Source organism: Phyllostomus hastatus, unplaced genomic scaffold (assembly GCF_019186645.2).
Source record: "Phyllostomus hastatus isolate PE091 unplaced genomic scaffold, TTU_PhHast_1.1 phas_contig_137, whole genome shotgun sequence".
Taxonomy (NCBI): Eukaryota; Metazoa; Chordata; class Mammalia; order Chiroptera; family Phyllostomidae; genus Phyllostomus; species Phyllostomus hastatus.
The window spans coordinates 4,518,798-4,540,872 of record NW_025333583.1 but is presented as its reverse complement, the minus strand read 5'-3'; the positions used below and the strand labels follow the sequence as shown (position 1 = coordinate 4,540,872).

The following is a 22,075-nucleotide window of genomic DNA, read 5'->3' as shown; positions in this document are numbered from 1 at the left end:
GTCCCACCTGGACAGAGGTGCTACTGGCCTCCAGTGGGTGGAGGTCAGGGTTACTGCTAAACACCCTATGATGCACGAGACAGCTCCCCGCCACTGGGCGTGATCTGGCCCTGGGCGCTGGCGCCCAGGGCGAGAAGCCCTGCCGGCGCCCGGGCGGGCACCCGCTCCCATTCTTCCCCGAGCTGCCACACGGAGACAGCGCCGCGTTTCCTCAGTTTAGAACCCAGCCTGCAGCGTGAAGGCACAGACTGCTTCTTGTCAGAGCCACCACTGCACGGACACCAACCGCCACCGTGGCTCCTCCCCGGGGGACTTTCCATCCAGGCTCCTCTACATGGGAGAGGAAGGGACCCAGCTGACCCCCTTTAGTGGCTTCCCAAAGGAGGGGTGCGCATTACCAGTCATGAAAGATTACAAAATATTTTTTTAATTTTTAGTTTTAGAGAAAGGGGTAGGGGTGGGGAGAGAGAAACATCAAACATCAATCTGTACACACCCCACTGGGGATCGAACCGCAACCTGGGTATGTGCCCAAGAATCGAACCAGCAACCTTTCAGTCCACAGGACGATGCCCCAACCACCTAAGCCACATGGGCAAGGGCAGTAATGAAAGCCTTGCTCCGTCAGCCCCCTCATCAAACCGGGCTCACAGCCGGCCGGCCAGGTGAAAACAGGTGGGGAGGCCTGCGGTACCCGAGCTTCCCATGCGGGGCATCGGGGCAGGTGTCCGTTCGCACCAGGCCCACTCAGCAGGCAGCTGCTCCTCGCAGGGGGAAGCCAAACCCCAGCCCCCTAATGCTGGGGATCCTCTGTGCACCCCTGACATCCGTCCCATAAAGTGGCAGCAGCAGGGACCAGGGGACAGAACCAGTCATGGCCTCCTGTGGGCCTGGGCCCCCCACACTGCCTGGTGTCCTCTCCGCCAACCCCTGTAGTTTTTTCTTTTTTTTTTTTAACCAAAAGCCAGCTTTATTATTGAGGCTCGGGCACCAGCACTGCCAGGTGCAGAGAGAAAACCCTAAAATGTGCACATATACCCTAAATTATTCTTACGGCCACTGTACTTACTCCCTGGGAACTTTCTGAACTAATTAGTTCAGCAAAACGGAGCCCAAATGCCCACTTTCCTCCCTTCTCTCATGAAAAGGGGGGCAGGGCGCAGCTCCAGAGGGCAAGACACCTAGCAGGTGAGTGTTAAACTGGGTCTCCAATGTCACGCTGCGCCAAATTACCCCCAAAATACCTCCTGCGGGAGACCCCCTTCTGCCCGCTGCGATGCCCTCTTTTTCTCAGAAGGAGAGTTCAGCGTTAGTGGGAGCCCTGTGAAGGATGGAGGTTTCTTCATCAGGGGGTGAGGGCCCTCGCTTTGGCAGTGCCGAGGGAGGATGTGGGCGTTCATCAGGCAGGAACTCAAGGCTCACGCGTCCTTACCTCAGTCAGCTGGTGGGGGGACGGGGCGGGGCGGGGGGTGAAGGAAGAGAGCACGCATATTCTCCTGTACATTTCTAGGGCTAAGTCTCCAACTAAACCCATTTAGTTCATTTGATGTCAGGGTGCTATTTCCAGGGCTGCCGTGTCAAAAACTATTAGGTGGTCAGGTTCAGTCTGTCCATTTACCGACCTCGCAAATATTAGGGGAGCACCCACGAGGTGGGCACCGTGCTGAGCTGAGAACGTGCATGAAAATGGCCCGGCCCCTCCTCTCCTGGAGCCGGTGGTCTGGAATCTCGGTTCTCGGTCCAGCGGGTTTGTCCCTTGGGGAACCTCTGGCGACATCTGGAGACATTTTCAGTTGTCACACTGAACAGGGCGAGGAGGGTGCTACTCTGCAGTGGCAGAGACGGGGGATGTGGCGCAACATCCTGTGTGGCTCGGGAGAACACTGCCCGATGAGGAGTGTCTGCTCCACAGTGTCAACAGGGCTGAGGAGGCCCTCGGAGGAAGGGCCACGTGGGGGGGCACCAGAGGGTGACCCGGGTATGACTGGACAAAGGGGGAGAGGGACGAGGGCAGGGTCGAAGGTCCCAGACAGAGGACCTCCAGTGCCAAAAGGCCTGGTGTTAGGAGGTACCACGGGTGGTTCTGGAAACTCGCATTCTGGAAAACGTGTATTTGTACACCATCGCCACCACATAGTCACTGCGGGACAGGTCTGCCCGGGGCCATCCCCCGGCAAAGAGCTCGCCGTGGCTCACACCGGAGTCCTAACTCCGGTGTTTGTCCTGCTTCTCGGGTGTCGCTCTCCACCACCAGGCACTGCGCACGTTAGAAGGCGTAGGAATGGAAACCCTATTTTTCTCTTAGTCTGGATCCCAAAAGCATGACCCCAATATGGAAAAACTGATAAGCCACACCACTTCAAAATCTGCTCTACAAAGGACTCTGCAAAGAGGATGACAAGACAAGCTACAGACTAGAAGAAAATATTTGCCAACCACGTACCTGACAAGAACTAGCATCTAGAAAACATAGAGAACTCTCACACTGCAACAGTGAAGGACAACGACGATCCAATCAGAAAATGGTCAAGAGTCGTGGACTGGCATGTCCCTGAGGAGGATGCTCGGAGGGCCCGTGAGCCCGTGAAAAGATGCCCAACATCATTCGCCATCAGGGAAGTGCAAATGGAAACCACAGTGGGCTGTTGCTACACACCCATCAGAACGGCTAAAACAAAACACCAATGATAACACCAAATGCTGGAAGAGCTGTAAAGAAATTGGACAACCCACACATTGCTGCGGGGAATGTAGAACGGTACAGCCACCCTGGAAAGCAGTTGGGCAACTTCTTACAAATCTAAGCATGCATTTAACCATTCGATCTAGTCATCTTGGACATTGATCTCCGAGAAATGAAAACTCAGGTTCACGCAAAAATCTGTACACCACTGTTCACAGCAGTTTTAATTGGAATAGCCCCCAACTGGAAACTACGCAGACGCCCTGCAGGGGGTGAGGGGTTCCACAACCCACGGCACCTTCTCACCGTGGAACGCCTACCCTAGAACTACCGATACACACAGCCCTTGGATGCATCTCAAGGGAATTGTGCTGAGTGAAAAAAGTCAATTCCAAAAGGTCACACACTGCATGATTCCATTTATAAAACAATCTTACAATGACAAAACTACAGATGGAGAACGTATTAGTGGTTACCGGGAGTTAGGGAAGAGGGGAGGGATGTGAGTGGGTGTGACGGTAACAGGGTGACAGGGGGGTCCTTGGGACCGAACTGTTCTGCATCTTGACTGTGGTGGCCCCACAGTCTACAGGTGGCAAGCCTGCCCAGAAGTAAGTACACGTGGACATGCACACGAGTGCATGTAAACCCACTGTAATCTGCATACAGTGGCTGGATTGCAGCCAGGCCGATTTCCTAGTTGCGGTACTTGTTGTTGTGTGCTGTGGTTATGGAGGATGTTGCCTGTGGGGGAACGCGGGGAAGAGAATATGGGATGTCTCTGTAGTATTTTTTACAACTGCGTAGGAACCTACAACCATGTCAACATAAAAAGTAAAAACAAAAAAGCTTTATATTAAAATTTTAGTCAGCAAAAAAATGCACCTCAAGACAGCTCCTTTTATTATTTATTCGAATTCCTTTCCCAATCCTGCCAGTACCCTAAAAGTGTCAATATTCTAAAAAACATACCAACAAGGTGTCGGCGTATTTGCGCCTTTCCACAATCGGTGACAGCCTCAATTCTGAGACCGCTCGGCCTCCGCTCGCTCCTGAGACAGACCACGCAAGTTCCTCCCCACTCCCACCACCAATTACCCGTGTGACTTTTGACAAGTACGTAACGTCACCGTGCCTCAGTTTCTTTACCCGTACAATGGGTATAATAGTAGTCCCTGCCTTACGGGCTTCTGTGCGGCATGAAAAAGGCGAACACATCTTAGCTTCCTCCATCAGTCACTGAATACCCTGAGGGCCCAACTGCTCTGCCACTTACTCCCATCATCGTGGGTGGCTGAGACATCCTCGGGTCTCTCTCCGCAGCCTGTCAGGGGCTATTTGCCAACCCATCATAACAGTTCCCGCAATTGCCAATCTCCCCCCCGTTCCAACTTCTAGAAATTGAAAGGAGTTTTGAAAGCTGCCTTTTCTACTTACTCGTGGTCTTTTTTTCAGCTGTGGGCCATTTTCTCCACTTCTTTGCTGCAGAAGGGATTCAAGGGTCTACCTAGGATGTGACTGTATGAAAGTTTCACCTCTGGTCACAAGTCCTCAGGGAAAGTGACCGGAGTGGCCTTGTCCTCTAGGGGACAAGCTGCCGGGCCCCATGCAGCCTCCGTGAATGGCCCTGTGGGTGGGATCAAGAAACGACTGATGGCCACCGGGTGACTTAGCAAGTGGGCGTCGGGCTCTGCTGATTTCCTTGTGTTCTCTCCAGGACTGCCGGGTTCAGGAATAAGGAAAAGAGTTTCCTACCGGCATATACTGAAATAAGGCATGACTTGACGAATACAATTGTTAAAGCATTTGAGTGTGGCAAAGCCAGATCAGCCCTGTCTCGGTGGTCAAGAGGCTCAATGGTAGAAGTCTGGATTGTAAGCGGAGTCTCATCACTGTTTTATTTGCTTAGGTGGAGCAAATAAATAACACAGAAATATCTAACACAGAAATATCTGCGTGAAGTACCTGACACAGAACATGTCTGATGAATGACAGGGCATGCTTGGTGCTTACGCAAGGGAGCCATGTAGAGATAACTCAGAGCTACACTGGAAAGCCTATCGTGACGGTAACTGAAAGGAGGAGGCAGATTATCCAGGAGAAACAGTTTAAATTTTAGCAAGCATAGCAGACTCTAAAACCTTGTATTTAAAAAAAATAGGTAGAAAGATATGAAGTCCTCTTACCCATTTTCGTAGCTATTTTAGGATAGGAGGAAGGAGCCCTCCCCATCTGTAGGCTTGCCGTCCCCAGGTTCTGCATCTTAGCAAGTGGAGCACCCCGTCCAGCCGAGTTTTGGAGAAGGCTGGGTGTCATCCTTCTTCTTTGACCTGACCCCATTAGCGCCACCGACAAGCTCAGCCATTCTTCCTCTGCGATAGCGCCTGAATGGTCTGCTCTCGTCACCTCCACTGCCCTCAGTCCAGACACCGACAGGGACATCAGTCTCCTGCACCCAACTCACTGTCTGCCCTGCCCAGTGAACTTGCTGATGGAGAATGCTGACCAGAATCCTCAGCACCAAGACCTTCACGAAAAACCTCAAAGGCTTCCCTAAGCTCTTAGAATAAAATGCAAACCCGCTGCCACAGCCTGTGAGCAGGCCTCCTGGTCTGGATTTGGCTTCCTGCTAGAGATCAATGCTGGTCCTGGAAGGTGGCAGCCTCAGGCCGCCATCCGCACATTCCTTCTGGCTACATTTGTCACCTCCCCTTCTCTCCGTGCCTGTGGGTGGCACAGGGACCTGCTCTGTCCTCTTCACCACTCTTCCCCAGCACCTAACGTGGCACATAGGACACTGAGCTGCTCTCTATAGAACCAAGGCATCGATGAAGGAGGCAGCCCCCACAATCAATGTAATTCAGTTCATGTACTAACACTGATGACAAAAGCCACCGTCTTAAAGGCAGGTTGCAATCTAAATTATTTGGGGAAGTCATTCTTTTAGTGCAATCCTAGAGCAAGCTTTCACAACACGGGCTCTATTGACATTTTGAGCGAGATAATCCTGTGTGGTGGGGGTTGTCCTGTGTGCATCACAGGCTGTTCAGCATTATCCGTGGCCTCCACCCACTAGATGCTAGCACCCCCGCCCCCAATTGTGACAACCAAATTAAATGTCTGGAGACACTGACAAGTGTTCCTAGAAGAGAGAGGGAGGATCACCCCTGGCTGAGAACCACTGATCCAGAGAAAAATTAAAATCTGGTGGTGAAGACTTCAATTCTGCCCACAAAATGTCTAATTCACCCATACTTTGTCTGAATCCCATGAGCAATAATGCATTTTAAGACCACGTCACCTAACCACCATTTACAACATCGTTTCGGTGGGAGCGTGCATTGTAAAACCTTCCCTGAATCACCATGGAGGGCGTGGCTAGGCCCTAGTGAGACCCAGCTTAGCTTTCGGCCTCAGTACTCTGGGTGGTGTCTGATGTCACGCATGTGGCAAACAACTGGGGTGGGGGGACACACAGGAAGTCAGAGAAGAGCTGGGGAGAGGATGGGGCTCCTCATAGCTGACCTGGTCTTTCATGTCTGGGACGTGAAAACAGGAGAGACAGAGAACTCCTTAGGCTTTGGGTCCCTTCTGAGAGCACCACCGCACAGAACCTTCGGGCATTCTCTTTCTGTCCACGGTGTGGCACGACCCAGGAACAACACGGGAAAGACTGAATCTCAGTACCGCTCTAAACCCCTGTCCATGCCCGCTCCTTGGACGCATGTAAGGCCACTGAGCCTGGAACAAAACGGACCTCTGGAAAGCAAAATGACTTCCTCATTTCACCTGCCACACGGCAACAATATTTTCAATTGCTGGTTAAATTGCAAATGCCCTGTGAGTCATTTAAATAAATCTCACGCGTATGAAATAGTCAATTGTGTTCTCGGGGCAATTCCCAGCTGTAAAAATAGAGCCACATGGAACAAATTTTTTTTTCCCTGCAGCTAATTGAAAATACTGCACATATAATGCATGATTTAAAGCACCCAGGAGGAATTTCAATTTGTGCTCTCTATTTTAAAATGTACAATCAAGCGCTGTCTTAAAGCGCTCCACACATTTAAGTCAATACTGCTTGCCTGAAGCCCAACCGCTCCAAAATTTTCATGCTATGAATGGATGACCTGAGTTTTAATGCTTTGAGTGACTTTCAAAACAATGTCTTTAATAGGGTTGTGTTTGCTGGGAAAATCTCCAAACACCGACAAGATGCCTGCCGGGAGGAAGGGACCAGGTATAACATCCTTCACTCAGGAGCCCAAGCAGGGATCTCTTAAGTGCCCACAGCGCTGCCCTGGAGTTAAAGGATCTCAGTATTCTTGATGGCTGATTGCACGGGAGTTGGCAGAGTCTGTGACAATGACGAAGGGACGGTCAAAGTAACATGTGCCAAAGAGGGAGTGCCCAGACTCTAGGAGAGTCCAGGTAGAAGGGCAGTCACAAGCTTCGTGATCATCTTCTACTTCCAATAGAGCTTGAGAGCCGTCCTGATTAATCAAACCATTTCTGAGGTCCCGCACCACATCGGGGGGTGTCACGAGGAGGAAGGGACAGCCCCGCCTGACCTTCAGGGCTGCAGATGGACAGAGGACAGAAGTACTCAAAGGACTAAGAAACAAGGTTGAACTCGGTGAGGAGCATTCAGAGTTCCAAGCAAACAAGGAAGGTCTCAAGTTGCCTTCGCTCTACATGCAATCGCATTAAATTTGATCATTAATGTCCCTCCATACAGCAAATTGGTAGGAGGTGAAAATCAGGAAGGCAGCCATCTGTCACCCTGCTAGCCACGATGAGAGTGGCAACCAACACGTAATAACTAGTAAAGAATTAAAAGCATTGGGATTTAAAGTCAACATGGTGGACACCAGATGCACATTTATCGAACACATTACAGTAGAACTCAAGACTTCGTGTTATTTGTTAGATACACAAACCGTTAACCCTTAGCTTTCGTTCCATAAATTAAGAGGCTGAATTAGAAACAATAGCAGGACTCAGAAATGATCTGTTTCCATAACCTGTCACCAGGGCTAATGTCTTTTTTTTAACATTTTATTTATTTATTTTTAGAGAGGGAAGGGGGAGAGAGAGAGAGAGAGAGAGAGAGAGAGAGAAACATCAATGTGTGGTTGCTGGGGGCCATGGCCTGCAACCTAGGCATGTGCCCTGACTGGGAATCGAACCTGCGATGCCTGGTTCGCAGCCCGCACTCAATCCACTGAGCTACGCCAGCCAGGGCTGCTAATGTCTTTTTATGTTTTATTGTTTACGCTGTTACAGTTGTTGCAATTATTTCCCCCTCCTCCCTCTCTCTGCCTGGCCAGCCCCCACTTCCATAGTCAATGTGCGCCCCCTTGTCCATGGGTCCTTCAAATATGCTCCTTGATGAATCCCTTCACCTCCTTCCAAACAGCACCCCCTCCCTCCCCTTACCGCTGTCGGTCTACTCCATGATTCTATAATACCTTATATTCTCTGTAACTAAGACGTGGACACCCCCAACAACTGCGGACGAAGGCACCTGCTATGTGGAACTCTGCTGACAACAGCCTCCCGGCTCTGATGGACTGGGAACTGCCCTACAGGCCATAGGGAACTAACCCAGGTTGAGCCCCGGGACTCCAGCCATCAGCTCTGTCACTTGCTCTCATATCGTACTTATCAATTAACCTTCCCGTAACAAGTGGGCTTCCCATGAAGATCTTGGTAATGTGGGGAACAGGCTCATTGGTCAAGGGACCATCTTTCCATTCTCCCTTCTTTTATGTCTGGTAGCTGTCAGTCTCTCTGACCTGTAACAACGCTGGGGGTGCCGACAAAATCTGCCTTATCTTCTCTGCTTCATGCTGTGAATCTCCCTAAGCCAGTGAGTTGCAACCTTTTTCATCTCATGGCACACAGGAACTACTTACTAAAATTCTGTGGCACACTAAAAAATATCTTTTTTGCCGATCTAACAACAGAAAAAAAGGTGTGATTTTGATTCATTCACACCCGACAGCAATTGTTGTGTCGGCTGTTGTCATTTCTGTGTTTGACAATAAGGGAAAAGAGGTCAGTGCCCCTGACTGATGAGTCAGGTGTCACGTGCTTTAAAAATTCTGGCAGCACACTGGTGTGCCTCTTGCGATCAGCTTCTTGGACGTCACACAAATAAAACGCAGCCTCATTTGGTGACCCATCCTATGTTTCTTCTTCTCCCTCTGGCACCACTGAGTATTTATTTACAACAATTTTTCCCCAGGGCAAATGGAGGGAAGGCAGGAAAGGGCTGAGCTTGTTTCAAAACCCGAGAAGGGAGAAGACAAAGGAAGAGCTCAGTGGAGCTCCATCAGCTTCCTAACACACCTGGGCCCCCACGTAGGTTCATTCATGAATTCAGGGATGAACGATTTGGCAAAATAGACAGGCAACATCCTTCCCACCCCCTCTCCAGGTCCATTAAAGATTTCGCATGAAAAATGGATCGCATTTTCTCATTAGATGACCAGGGGTGCTCTGAGACAAGTTTGGCAGCCACAGAGGTGACTCTGTGACACCTGGGTATACTTTCATCTCTTCCTTCTCAGTTTCCCATGCTGGTTCTTGTGATCAGGTCCCCTCTCTACCCAGATGTGGTACAAGAGACCCACACAGGTTTAGCTCATTCACCTCCTTCAGCATACGTTTCGGGCATGTATTACAATAGTGTAAAATAGTTTTGCAGAGGAAGCTGGGGAGGTGTGTGAGAGGTAGCAAGTCCCTGGTTCCATCAGTTCAACTTCCGGGGGATATTATATGAGAGAGACACCTTCCAAAGTCAATCGAACAAGTAAATGAAGATAGATGTGTCTCTAGGCACAGGATCTGGAAATATTCTGAACTAGGAGGAGGGGACGAGGAACGGAGGAGATAAGGTAGTTAGTTAGTAACCACTTTAAGAAGGGCTCCTCCACTTTTGCCACTTCTGTCCTTTGCTCGCTTCTTTCAGTACAGTTTGTGAACAAATAAAACCCCAAAGGAATATTTAGGCAGAAGACCACTTTGTATCTACGTGTTTTGTTTTCCTGGCAACCATCCGACCAGCAAAGTTCCACAAACCTCAGAAACCATCTTAAGTGACAGGAAACGCGACTCCAAATTTGGCTTTGTTCACCCAAATACTAAGGCTCTCCCTCCAGCCTGAAGGGATTTCAGGGGGGTTAGCTGAGGTTCAGCTATTTTCCAGAAGAAACCTGTGTCCACTTTTGCCCTGGCCAGTGTGGCTCAGTTGGTTGGAACACCGTCCTGTAACCAAAGGGTCTCAGGTTCAATTCCCAGTCAGGGCACATTCCTAGGTTGTGGGTTTGGTCCCCAATCTGGGCACGTGCAGGAGGCAACCAACTGATGCCTCTTTCTCACATCCGTGTTTCTGCCTCTCCCTTCCTCTCTCTGAGAGCAATTAAAAGAAAAATGTCCTTGGGTGAGGATTACAAAAAAAAGAAGAAACCTGTGTCCACTTGAACACAATTCTGGAATGGGCCTCTTGTGCAGTCCTAGACCTACATGCTTCAGATAAGTCACATACCTGCTCTGTGACCCGGCTTCCTCAGCTATAAAACCAATGCCTCCCCCATCCCGGACCTCAGAAGGCTGCTGTGAGGAGCGCAGGAGACGCTGTTCTGAGAAATGACGTGACGAGTCTCAGGCACTGCAGGGCTTTTCCTCGTAGGAGCAGCCCTTTTGTCCCTGCCCACATCCAGAGCAAAAGGCACAAGAACAAGAATTTCTGGAATTAAAGATCAGTGTCTTCGTGAAAGTTCTGCTCGTCACCTTTGTCTGACCTCTGCTATAAGCTACGACATGGAGGGGTCTTGAGGGATGGAGGATGTCCAGCCTCTTTTTGTCACGATTTTAGAGTGACAGAACCTCTCTCCAATGTCTCATGGAGAAGCTGTTCATCAACAAAGGAGCTGGTGAGAAGCTGCCTAGGAGATGGGGGCAGGGGCGCATCTATAAAGCTCCTACTGTGTGTATGTCATCTCACTGAATGGGTACCGTGGAGGTAACAGAGATGCACAGACTGAGTCATCTACCCACATCACACGGCAAGAAACCGGTGAGAGACCGCACAGATACACCCACCGCCAGGCGATCGGCGTTGGCAGAGACTTCTCCTGGAGAGACGGTGGAGACCCCCGTCGCCTGCTTCTCTCTCTGTCCAGTCCCCGCCCGCCCCCCCTCCCCCCGTCCTTCTTCATTCCCTCAGTCTGCACTCAGGATCAGCACTGATCCCATTCCGGAACTTCTGCCTCTCCCTTTGCTCCCACATACAGACGGTGTTTTCAACGTGTCTGACAGCACCGCCCCCCCCACAACCCCCGGCACACTGAAAAGGCATCCCTTCTGCCAGCGTACAGCTCTTTCTTCGATGAAGTCCTAAATACCTGGGCCTCCACAGGGGATAGTTCCCAAATAAGATCCTCCCCCTTTCCCAGTGAGAAGATCCCCAACAACCCCTCTCAACTCCCACCACAGTTTTGGTCAACTTGACTAAATAAACTTTACAACCAATATGTAAAATCCCACATATTAGGATTTGGAAATAGCACTTTTCTTTCCATCCCCACTTTCTTTTTTTTTTTTTAAGATTTTATTTATTTATTTTTAGAGAGGGAAGGGAGGGAGATAGAGAAAGAGAGAGAAACATTAATGTGCGGTTGCTGGGGTTCATGGCCTGCAAGCCAGGCATGTACCCTGACTGGGAATCGAAACTGTGACACTTTGGTTCACAGCCCACGCTCAATCCACTGAGCTGCAGCAGCCAGGGCGACCATCCCCATTTTCCACGAAGCAATGTACTTCAGAGTTTCCCCAGGCATCTTCTACATGCCGGCCCTCGCTTTTGGAGTGGTCTAACAGTTTTCCTGAGCACATCAGCTCCTTCTCCAAGTTGCCCCTGATAGGGCACTTTTCAAATTCATGTGTGACACTGTCCCTGAAACTTGTGAAGTCATGAAACATCCATCCTAAGCCATGAGAAGCCCTGCATGGAGCATCGGGACAGTTGCCCTCACAGGTAAAAATATATTCAGGCCCCGGCTGCTGTGGCTCAGTGGATTGAGTGCCAGCCTGTGAACCAAAGGGTCACTGGTTTGATTCCCAGTCAGGGCAAATGCCTGGGTTGTGGGCCAGGTCCCCAGTTGGGGATGTGTGAGAGGCAACCCCACATCAATGTTTCTCTCCCTCTCTTTCTCTAAAAAACAAATAAAGTTTTAAAATGTGTATATATTCCAGATCCCCACAGCATATTACTGATCATGCTACTTTTTAAAGAGGTCTTTCATCATCTTGATAAAATTTCATTTGACAGAAAGTAGTTACCTCCCCAGCAAACCCATTTCCTCTTCTTCCCAAGCACAGAGCCGCACTACATTTCTGAGCTTCCGCTGCAGGTGGGAGTGACCATCAGCCTGAAGTGTGGTCAGTGAAATGGAAATAGGAATGATACACGCCACTCTCAGAGATGGCCCATCGAAACCCGCCATAGACAATCCTCCATGATCTTTCTGCTCCAGCAGCTCAATGCCAACAAACGCCATGCCCTTGGAAACCAGCTACAAAATACAGAGGAGCACCAGGATGAACAGAGACTGGGTGAATGAATCACCAGGCTGGAAAATGATACACCCACTTGAGGCCTTATACAAGTGGAGAATAACTCTCCATTATATTTGAGCCGTGACATATGTTTGGGTTTATTTGTTACAGCAACTAGCACGACCTTCACTAGTACAACATTCAACATTTGGCGACTGTGAAGTCATGAGCTCAGGCATAATTACTGAATCTGTATTTAATTCCTTAGCCTTGAAAGACAAATATCATATGACCTCACTTACATGTAGAACCTAATGAACAAAATAAACTGATGTGCCAACTAGAAACTGAGGCGTGGACACGTGGAACAGGCTGACAGCTGTCGGGGGGAGGCGGGAGGCAGAGTCTGAATGAAAGGAGGTGAAGGGATAAGATAAATAACATACATGCATGGCCCACGGACACAGACAATAGTGTAACAATGGCCAGAGAAGAGTGTGTGTGTGTGTGGCGGGGGTGGTGGTGGAGGTGAGCAAAGGGGGGAAAATGGGGACATCTGTAATGTTGTCAACAATATAAATAAAAATGAAATAGAATAAAAATCCCTTTTTGTCATGCAACCTCTAGAAGCATTCATAAGAAGTACCGGCAAAGGAGGTGTCAGGCTAACGTGCCTAGAAAGACCTCCTGGTAGGACAGCTGTTCCCATTTGCTCACTCGGGAGGAGCGAGAGGGAGTTTACTTCATGCTCTGCCCATCCTTGGCTCCGCAGCCAGTCCTGGAAGTCCCGGAAGGCTGTGGGAAGGACGGCCGACCAGCTGATCGCTGGGAGCACTGCCAACCGAGAGTGTTACAGGAAAGGAGTCTGGAATCCAAGAATGTGAACACACAGAGCAAGCCGCTCATTCACGAGGTCAGGGATAGACTGAAAACATGCGTCTCAGTGGGATTAAATGTTCACCTGGACAAACTGAACCTCACCCCGACCTTGTGCCCTGGGTGTCAGCTCCACTCCAGCCCCTGTGCCCAGCACTTAACATATATGCTGCCCTTCATGCTCGCAAGCCTTACTCACAGACGAAGAAACAGAGGCTAGGAAAAGTTCAGCAAATTGGCTATGATCTCCTGGCCTCTAGCTAGGAACTGATCACATCTGGAGTCAGACCAAAAACCCCTGGCCCTCAAACCCTCCATATTCTTAATTACTTCGCTATACTGCAGGCGGGGAGGAGCAGGGGAATACTGACTATTTAGATGGGACAAGTTTTTAAATAAAGTTAACTATTAAAAAAAAGAACTGTTAACACTATGAACATTTACATCTCAAGCAACAGTCTAAGTCAAGTCTTCATGTGTTTGTGGAGTTCAATGAGGCATCTTTTAAAAATCATGGCCCACTTCCTCTTTGGCCATGTTGAGTTTTATCCAGCTCAGACTGTGTGATCCCCTCGGACTCTGGATACATGCACTTCACCTTTTCAACCGAGAGGTCAGTGTTAATTTTAGAGCTGGAGTCCCATGAAAAAACATGTGTCTGAGACAAGAACCGGAGGGGCTGGGGGCCCCTCAGGCATAAAAACATCACTGCAAACATAACACAAAAATATTAGCCTCTTCCTGTCTCAGGTGTTCGGGCCGTGCTGTTGAAGGGCACCGTGCAGCAGTGAGAAGGTGGTCGTTTGAGAGGAGGCATGTTGTATGACAAGAAAAACTGATGGGACAGAAATCTTCGACCATGCATGGAATCAGCTCAGTTCACACATTTACACACCTGGCTTCGGGTTCTGGCACTGACACACCCAGGCTGTGCGTGTGACCGCCAACAGGGGGGCTGCTCTGCACTCTTCCTTCTCAACTGCACGCATGGAAAGGACTCTGTGTCTGTCCTACGGGCAGACATGTAGCTCGAGGAGAGAACACAGAGCACCTGTCAACTGAAAACAACTAGTGGCAGTTGGGGCAACCTGCCTGTTCAGCACAGCTCTCTCAAGGCTCCCTCCCATCCCGACCACAGGCCTGAACATGTGACTCAGACTCCGGCCAATCATAACATTCCATTCCCCTGACTACAACCACTGGTCCAGGGAAAAGCACATGAGCCACACTGAGCCAATCAGAGTGCCTCCCTGGGATTCTTCCAACCGGAGCTGGAAGAACACCCCTCTTTCCTCTTTGATTGTGAGACTATAGGGAGGTACGCCTGAAGCCACCCTCCAGTCCTGGTCCCTGAAGGGACAGGGAGGGAGAAAAGAGAGCGCCAAGGCCACAGACGCCTCCCCCGTGCCTCAGGGGCAGAGATGCAAACCAACAGCACCCCCTTGCACTCCATGCTTTTGTGCCAATTGTTTTGATTTGGGTTTCTACACTTTTAACCAAAAGATATTGCAGTAATTAATAGCTCATATAATCTAAAGGGTAACCAAATCCTCAATAGAAATTTCTTCCTAAGTGGATTTCTTACTTAAATAAAAAAAAATTACTGGAGCAAATACTGCCATTATTTACATAGCATTTTCTTAAAAGAAAGAAAAAATCTATTTTCATGTACAGTCACTCATTTTGAGTGGGCTTCTTATTTGGCATTTAACTCCCTCAGATACCCACGCCCACTTTCTAGATTTGGTTCATAAAAGCTTAGGCTGAAAACCAACAGTTACTTTTTTTTTCTAGACCTATTTTAGCACAAAATGGAAGAGAAAGAACTAATAATATTAGTCCCCCAGGTTACCGGAGTTCTCACTGCAGGGTTGAGGGGGGCATTCCAAAAACAAAGCGTCTTTGCCAAGATCTGCAGTCGCTACAAGAAATCACTCTGCCTTCTCAAAGGATTTTTTTCCTTTTACACAAAAATCTCCTGCACATTATCTTTCTCTCGAGAATGAACTGACAGAAATAGAAAGGCGCGGTGGATTCCAGCTCTGGAATTCTCTTCTGAAGCAAAGGACAAAGTCTGAGGTCAAACTGAAGCCAGAGCATGGGGTGTTCTCGATCTAACCCCAAGCTAGGCGCGTCCATCCCAACCTCTGAAAGAATTCAGGGAAGAAACAGCAGACGGGTTTGTCAAAACGCATTGATGGAATTTCAGATAGAAGATTGCGTAGGCTCAGTAGCCACCCGCGGGCACAGAAAGCCGTGGAAGGAATGCCAGCTTCTCCGGCCTGGGCTCACCTCCACACCTAGACATCTCCCCAGGATACACGGGGGGAATCGTGGACTGTGTAAATAAATAGACTCGCCCTGTCGGATGGAAAGCGGCATTTCTCAGAAGAGAAGTAAAATCCTATTCATCTTTCAGTGTTCTTAGACAAGTTGTGAACTCACAGATGACAAGGAACCCAAAGATGCAGTTTGCATTTGACTCCATTCCGCTCCACAGGGTACTGTTTTTGAAACCCAACACTGATTTTCAGATCAGACGTGCAAGCTATTCATGAGGAAAGACAGTTTGGGAACAAAAAGATGGGCACATTTATAGGCAGAGATAATGGTTTACGAAGAAGAACCCAGCATATGGGACAAAATTTGCTCGACATATTTTATTAATCCCTCCAAGTGGGAATACAAACTAAAATTTCATGTTGGCCCTCAATGCCATTTCTCAGTACTAAAGAGCCACCTTGAATAATTTCATTGGTTTAAAAGAAATAGAAGAATTTCATGTAGACAAACATAAAACAATACCTTTTTTAAAAATTTCCTTGAGACCTGACATTTATTTATGAGACAGCTGGATCAGGCAAGAAAATAAGCCTAGAAGTTACATTTCTAAAAATAAGAAGACACCGTCCAGATCATTATTTCCACACACCCACTCATCCACTATATAGGCAAAGAAATTAAGTTCTAGGTGGTCATTGATACAAATCATCGCAGGCCATCTTCCAGCACAGGGCTCTTCCCACACACGTGGCTGAAGACACCAGCTAAAACATTACTATGGAAAAAAAAAAACGCCAGCAAGAGAGCGTGCATCACCATCATTGAGAAGGTTAATGGGAATGAAGCAGAAAGCCTTCCTGTACAAGCCCCTACCTTGTACAGATCGGGAAAGAGAGCCTAGCCCAGCCGATGGAACTCAAGGCAGACCGACCCAAGCCAAAAAAAGGTTCACACGAGGATAACTGAAGTGAACAGACACAGACGCCCTCTGTATGAGACTTCTGCTTTTTCCTCCTGCTTTTTTCCCTAACTCATGTCCATTCTCAGAAGACATGGTTGATCCGATTCTTTTAATGTGAAGTTACACAGGGTGGAGCAAAGGTAGGTTGAGCTGTGACAACGTGAAAAAGAGTTCATAAGGCTACTGGAATAAGCATAACCTGCATCTCCTTTTCCATATGAACAACTGTAAACCTACTTTTGCCCACCGGTGGGTATTAAACGCAGAACCTGGGGATGGAGATCTGGGGGACAGCTCCCCTTTGAGCCTGGAAAACAAGCCCTCTTTCATGAAATATATAGTGAATTTGTAACATAAAGGAATGTGGTTTCTGCGCCACTGTGGATGCAAATGAAGCTAAACCCAGGCATGGGTGTGTGGCCCTTGGAGTCTGGTGGGTAAGGCGTGCTGCGACAACACAGTCTCTGCCATCAGAGGCACCCACAGGGTAGGGGGTTGGTGTACACACACACCACACAGCTGCCATGGAAGGCTGAGGGTAGAGATTTTCAGGAAGGACTCTTTGGAAAAGGTGACACTGGACCTGAGTCTTGAAAAAGGGGAAAGTTCCCCAGACAATCTGTGCAGACAGAAGATGGAGAAAAAGAGTTCTAGGCAGAGGTTCAGTAGCTGCAAAAGCAAGGTGGGTGTAAGGAGCCTGCAGGAAGTTCAGTTGTACAAGAAAACAAAATTTGGGGAAGGGCACATGGGGCAGGGAGGTGGGAGGGGGTTGAAGAAGGCTTAGACTTTGTCAGGCCATTACGAACGGCCGACAGCCTGGGGGTGCGTCACTGTGGGGGAACGCAGAGCACAGTGGAACGGTCCCTCGCTGGGTGCTGAGCAGACCTGGCCCAGGACTGCCCAAAGGCAACTGCGGTACTTTGGTGCTGTGTGGTAAGTGGGGCCCAGAACATCCTAAAGGCTGGGAGCTCCCGCAGCAGCCGGGACCTCCATGTTGAGTCTACGCACTTGCTCTCAGGGAGGTTGTGAGAAAGTGGGAAGGCGGCGAGGTCTACGAAACAGTCTGCAAACAGCAGAGACTGCATCTAGACACAGGGGAGGTCTGTATGCACTACCCTCCTTACAGCAACTTGGGTGCAATGCCACAGAAATACGAGAGACAGCTCACCTTCCGATCTGAGACACCTAACCTATGGTACAACATAACCATGCCTTCAGAGCCAGGATTCGTCCCAAAGGCAAGAAGGAGGCACTGGGCTTTATCAGCAGGGACACAGGCAGACTTGGGTTTGAGGGGCAGAAGGAAAGCCATCCCAGCAGCCACATGGAAGACAGCTGAAAGGGGTACAAAACCATGCAGGGCACCAGGTGGGGAGGCACTAGGGAATCACAGGCTGTCAGGGTCTCCCAGCTGATGGTCGCCCACCTGTGGTCGCCAGCTCAGAGCCCATGGGAGCCAGGAAGCTACTGTAAGCAAGGACCACGGGTCCAGGGGGCACTGGGAACTCTGTGACAGCCAAGTGCTGCCACATGGGAATAGAACTCTCATGTTTCAGGTCTTATGACTTTTAAGAGAAGCTATAAATCCAAGTGACATCTTAATATTTCTAAATATAACTCAATATTTGTATACTTTGTCCAGGCCAACAACACATCTGCCAGCTATAAAAGGCACACTGGCCACCCTTCGGCCAGTTCCGTACCCTAAAGCAGGGCAAGGCCAGCGTGACGACAGCAGTGGTTTCCCGGACTTCACAGCCTGGAGAAGCAGCACGACCTGGCAGCTGTCTGGGTGTGGGGGGTGTGGGAAGAGTCTAGTATCATTGTGAGCTTTCTGCTTTAGCACCCTGGTGAATTGTGGAGCCACACCCAAGAAATACATACATACATACATACATACATACATAAGTAAGAGGGACATATTTTGGCTAAGGATGAAATGGGTCTGGGTTGGATGATGAGAACTAAAAACAGTTGTGGACTTACTGTAGGTTTCTTGCCTACAGGGCATGCATAAGTCCCCTGGCCTGTAGGTAACTAGCTGCTGGAGACACCCATCTGGGACTCACTTTGTACTTGGTGCTAGCTGGAGCTGTGGGCACGTGGTCGCTCAGAGACTCTGTAGAGCAGAAGAGGAATAAGGACAGAGCCCTGGGTGACCCCAGGAGGTGTCAGGGAGGCAGAAGGAAAAGCAGGAGGAGATGACAACTAGGGAAGGAAGAAAGCACCAAACAGGAAGGAAAGATCCGCATCTCGTTCCACACCGAGGTCTGGAGAGCATACACACAGCTCTTGCAGGCGTTAGGGGGTCTGCTACTTTGGGGAGACTGTGGTCAGCTTGCAGAGAGTCAGAAGGAGAGGGTGACCCTGGAAGTGATAACTCATTACAGAAGCCCAGGGAGACCCGGTGGCAGCTAGAGATGAGGTGAGGATGGAGGGGTAAGAGAGGTGATGGAATTTTAAAAATAGTATTAAAAAAGAAAAGAGTTTATTGGGAGACATCAGACATGGCCATGGGGAGGCCTTCTTCCCAGCCTTCGCTAGGTTCTCTGCCCCAACTTCGTTTTTTCCCCATTATTCTATCCTATTTGTGCTTGATGATACATTGTATCATAGCCTAATTTAGTTTGCTCTTTGTCTGTGTCTTCCCAGAAGAAGGACGATTCAAAGAGAGCAGAGGCCTTCTGTATTTACTGTGGGCTAGTGCGTGGACACAGTAGATGCTTGAGAAGATCTCTTGAATGACTGGGTCAATTCAGAAAAGTCTGTTGGAGGGAAATGGGGTAGCACGTGGGGAGATTTCAACCCAGCGGCCCTACCTACTGGGTAGAGTGGGCCATGGAGTCACCTGCCAAACGGGAAGGAGGAAGGGAAGGGGCCTCTTGTGCCGGAGCAGAGCTGCGGTGGGACTGCCGGTCAGCAGCCTCGAAGGATTGTTCAGAGGCACTTAAATGCTGAAGTTCCTTATTTCACAAGCTAAGCATCTCTGGGAGAGGGCAAGATTGGGATGCAGAGCACTCAGGAGCTAGAGTGGGCGGAAGCCACTGGACCAGTGATGGTCAAGGAGTGAGAGTGTCCCCCACATAGACTCAGGGACTAGAGGAGAGAAAGCCCTGGAGCCCGGAGCCCAAGTCCACGGTGCTCTGGAGGGACGGCCAGGAGGCAGAGGAAGCCACACAGAGGAGTAGCCGGGACCTGGCTCTGTCACCACCTCCTCTCCAAACCCTGCCGCCTCAGTCTGACTAGCTGATATTGAATCCCCTGTGTCCGGAACTGAAAATTAACGTCCTTTTCAGAGACGGAGTCGTGTTTGTCCTTTTACAATTTACACTACTATGGGAAGTTCATGGGAGGCAGAAATTTTCTGTACAGGTCCCCTTTTTTTACAGAATGAAAAACAGATGACATCCTGCTGACCTTCGGTAGCTGCCCTGCACTGTGCAATATTTTCAATTATTTTAACAGAGAATCGAAACTTAAGGGTTGAAAGAAACCTTCGAATCAGGCTCACACCTTCGTTTGCGTGGCTGAAGGAAACTGCTGCCAAAACACTAGGAACAGCACATAATTACTGATTTAGGTACGCAGGTAGCCTTGAAAGTATCTTCGATTCTGGAAGTGTGCCTTAGACAGACAAAATAGCAAGGCGTACGTTTCTTTCAGTTACCTGTGTTCAAATGTTGATATAAAAATCTCCAAGGGGGAAAAAAAAATCAGGTAAATGGTTCCTGTACAGTTCAGAGAAGTTAACTGCTTCCTGGCTTGCCAGAGGAAGTCAAACCTTCCCAGACCTTTTGATGTCGGTGCTAAATATAAGAATGCTCTCTGCCAAGTAGTCAAAGCAAGACACAGCAACATTTGCGATTTCTCCGGAGAGACACACATGGAGATGATGGTTCGTCCACTCAAACACCAAAGCCTTCAACAGCATCTGCCACAGTACCTAAGGCAGAGTGCTGTCTTACGTAATCGGAGCCTTCTCTCCTCAATCAGTTGGTGGGTGAACACCCAATTCCGCCCAGAATTTCCGAGGACTTTCGCCTTACCTGTAGTCACTCATCAACATCGCAGTTAGCGTGTGTACAGAGGATGAAAACAGCGGAGACCTGCTCCATAGGGTTAAAGCAGGTGCCCAAGGCCAATGTAAAGGCTCTCCCCCCAATCACTGGTCCCCCCAGCTTGCCCAGGCAGTGGGAACAATAAGTAAAGAGTCCGTTTGTCTTTCCTTGCGGGGCAGCGCGCAAGCCAAGTACGGGGCAGGGGACGCCCGCGAGTACCTGGGCACCTCAGGTTCAGGGTTACGGGCGCCAGCCAGCTGGGATGTACCGGGAGAAACCACGCGTTGCCCAGGACTCCCAGCTGCGGGCGCACCTGGACGCCCCAGCACCAGCGCGGCCCCTCCTCGCCCTGCCCGGGTCCCACTCGGGTTCCCGGGCGCGGGGGCCGGGGCGCGCACGCAGCCTTGGCCGCCGCAGCCTGAGGGCGACTGAGAAAGTTCCTCCGCCTCGACGTCGCCGCCCCCGGGCCCCGCTGGCCCCGCAGCGTCCCCGCCGAGCGAAAGGTCGCGGCAGGGAGCCGGCGGCGCGCGGAGGGACTGTCCCCGGGGCAGAGGCAGCGGCCAGCGCTCCCCTCCCGGCCCCGGGCTCCCGGGATCCGGGACGCGCAGCCCGTACTCACCGCCCCTCGCTCGGGATCCCCCGTTGGCGACCGCAGAGGGCAGCGCGGCCCGAGCCGAAGCCGGGTGCTGGCGGGGCGGGGAGTCGGAGGCCGGAGAGCGGCGGCGGCGGCGAGGAGGAGGAGGGTCAGAGAAGGAAGAGGCGGTGGCGTCTGCAGACTCGGCGTAGCTGGAGCAGCCCGTGCGCCCCAGAGCGCTAGCCAGTGGCCGCCTCGGCGGGGGCTTTATCGCCGCCCGCCAGGCCCCCGCCCCTTCCTGCCGCCCCCGCCCCGCCCCGCCCCGCCTTCCCGCCGCCTCCTTTGTGTGCCAGCGGGCCGCAGCGTCCCCGCGCCCGCACTCCCGGGCGCCCCCACTCCGGACGCCGCCCGGTGGATTCCACCCCCACGGGGTCCCAGCCGCGGGGCTGCGCCCACAAATCTCCGGGAGACGCGGAGACCCCGAAGTGCGGCGCCAGCCAGGGCCGAGCTGCACGTGGGTCGCCGGGATCCGGGTGTGGGTGGGAGGAGGAGAGACCCAAGGGCTTTTGGCGCGTCCCTGGGACAGAGCGGGAGTCGTCTTGGCCGTCCCTTGGGAGACACACAGCAGCGCCCCGGGACGGTGCTCATTGGTCCGGGTGGTGGGGATAACGGTGCCAGATAGCGGGCGGGAAGGGGCCGATCACCTCTCGAGGTGCTTCGCAGCGTGCCCCAGAGCCGACTTCTCCGGCCTTGGGGACAGAGAAACGGCAGCTGGTCGCATTAGGCGGAGGACAGACAGGGGAATTTAGAAAACGATTCCTGGCAGTGGTGACAGCGTGAGGAACCCGCCGAGTGCTGGGGATCCGTCCCTTTCCTACCGGGAACTACAGCCCAGGGGACCGGACCTGGTGCGCAGCAGCGAGGCGCAGACCCCCGGGGGGCGGTGACAGACGACCGTCCGGATCCCAGCTGTATTCCCACAGCTCCTCTATTCAGCCTCCTTTGCGTCAACTTAGGTTTGTGGGGACCCGACTTAATGACATAATTTACGTCGCCCCTAGTGCAGAGCCCTCACC

The 22,075-nt window shown here is 50.8% G+C and overlaps 1 protein-coding gene across 1 annotated transcript in view; it reads right to left on the bottom strand.

Annotated features, from left to right (window-relative positions):
• SERPINE2 (serpin family E member 2) overlaps positions 1–21,257 on the bottom strand; it is a 55,992-nt gene extending 34,735 nt beyond the window's left edge. The window contains exon 1 of the mRNA XM_045853687.1: positions 21,045–21,257. The gene's annotated coding sequence lies outside the window, so the exon portion shown is untranslated. The remainder of the gene's footprint in view (positions 1–21,044) is intronic.
• Between the last annotated feature and the right edge of the window lie 818 nt (positions 21,258–22,075).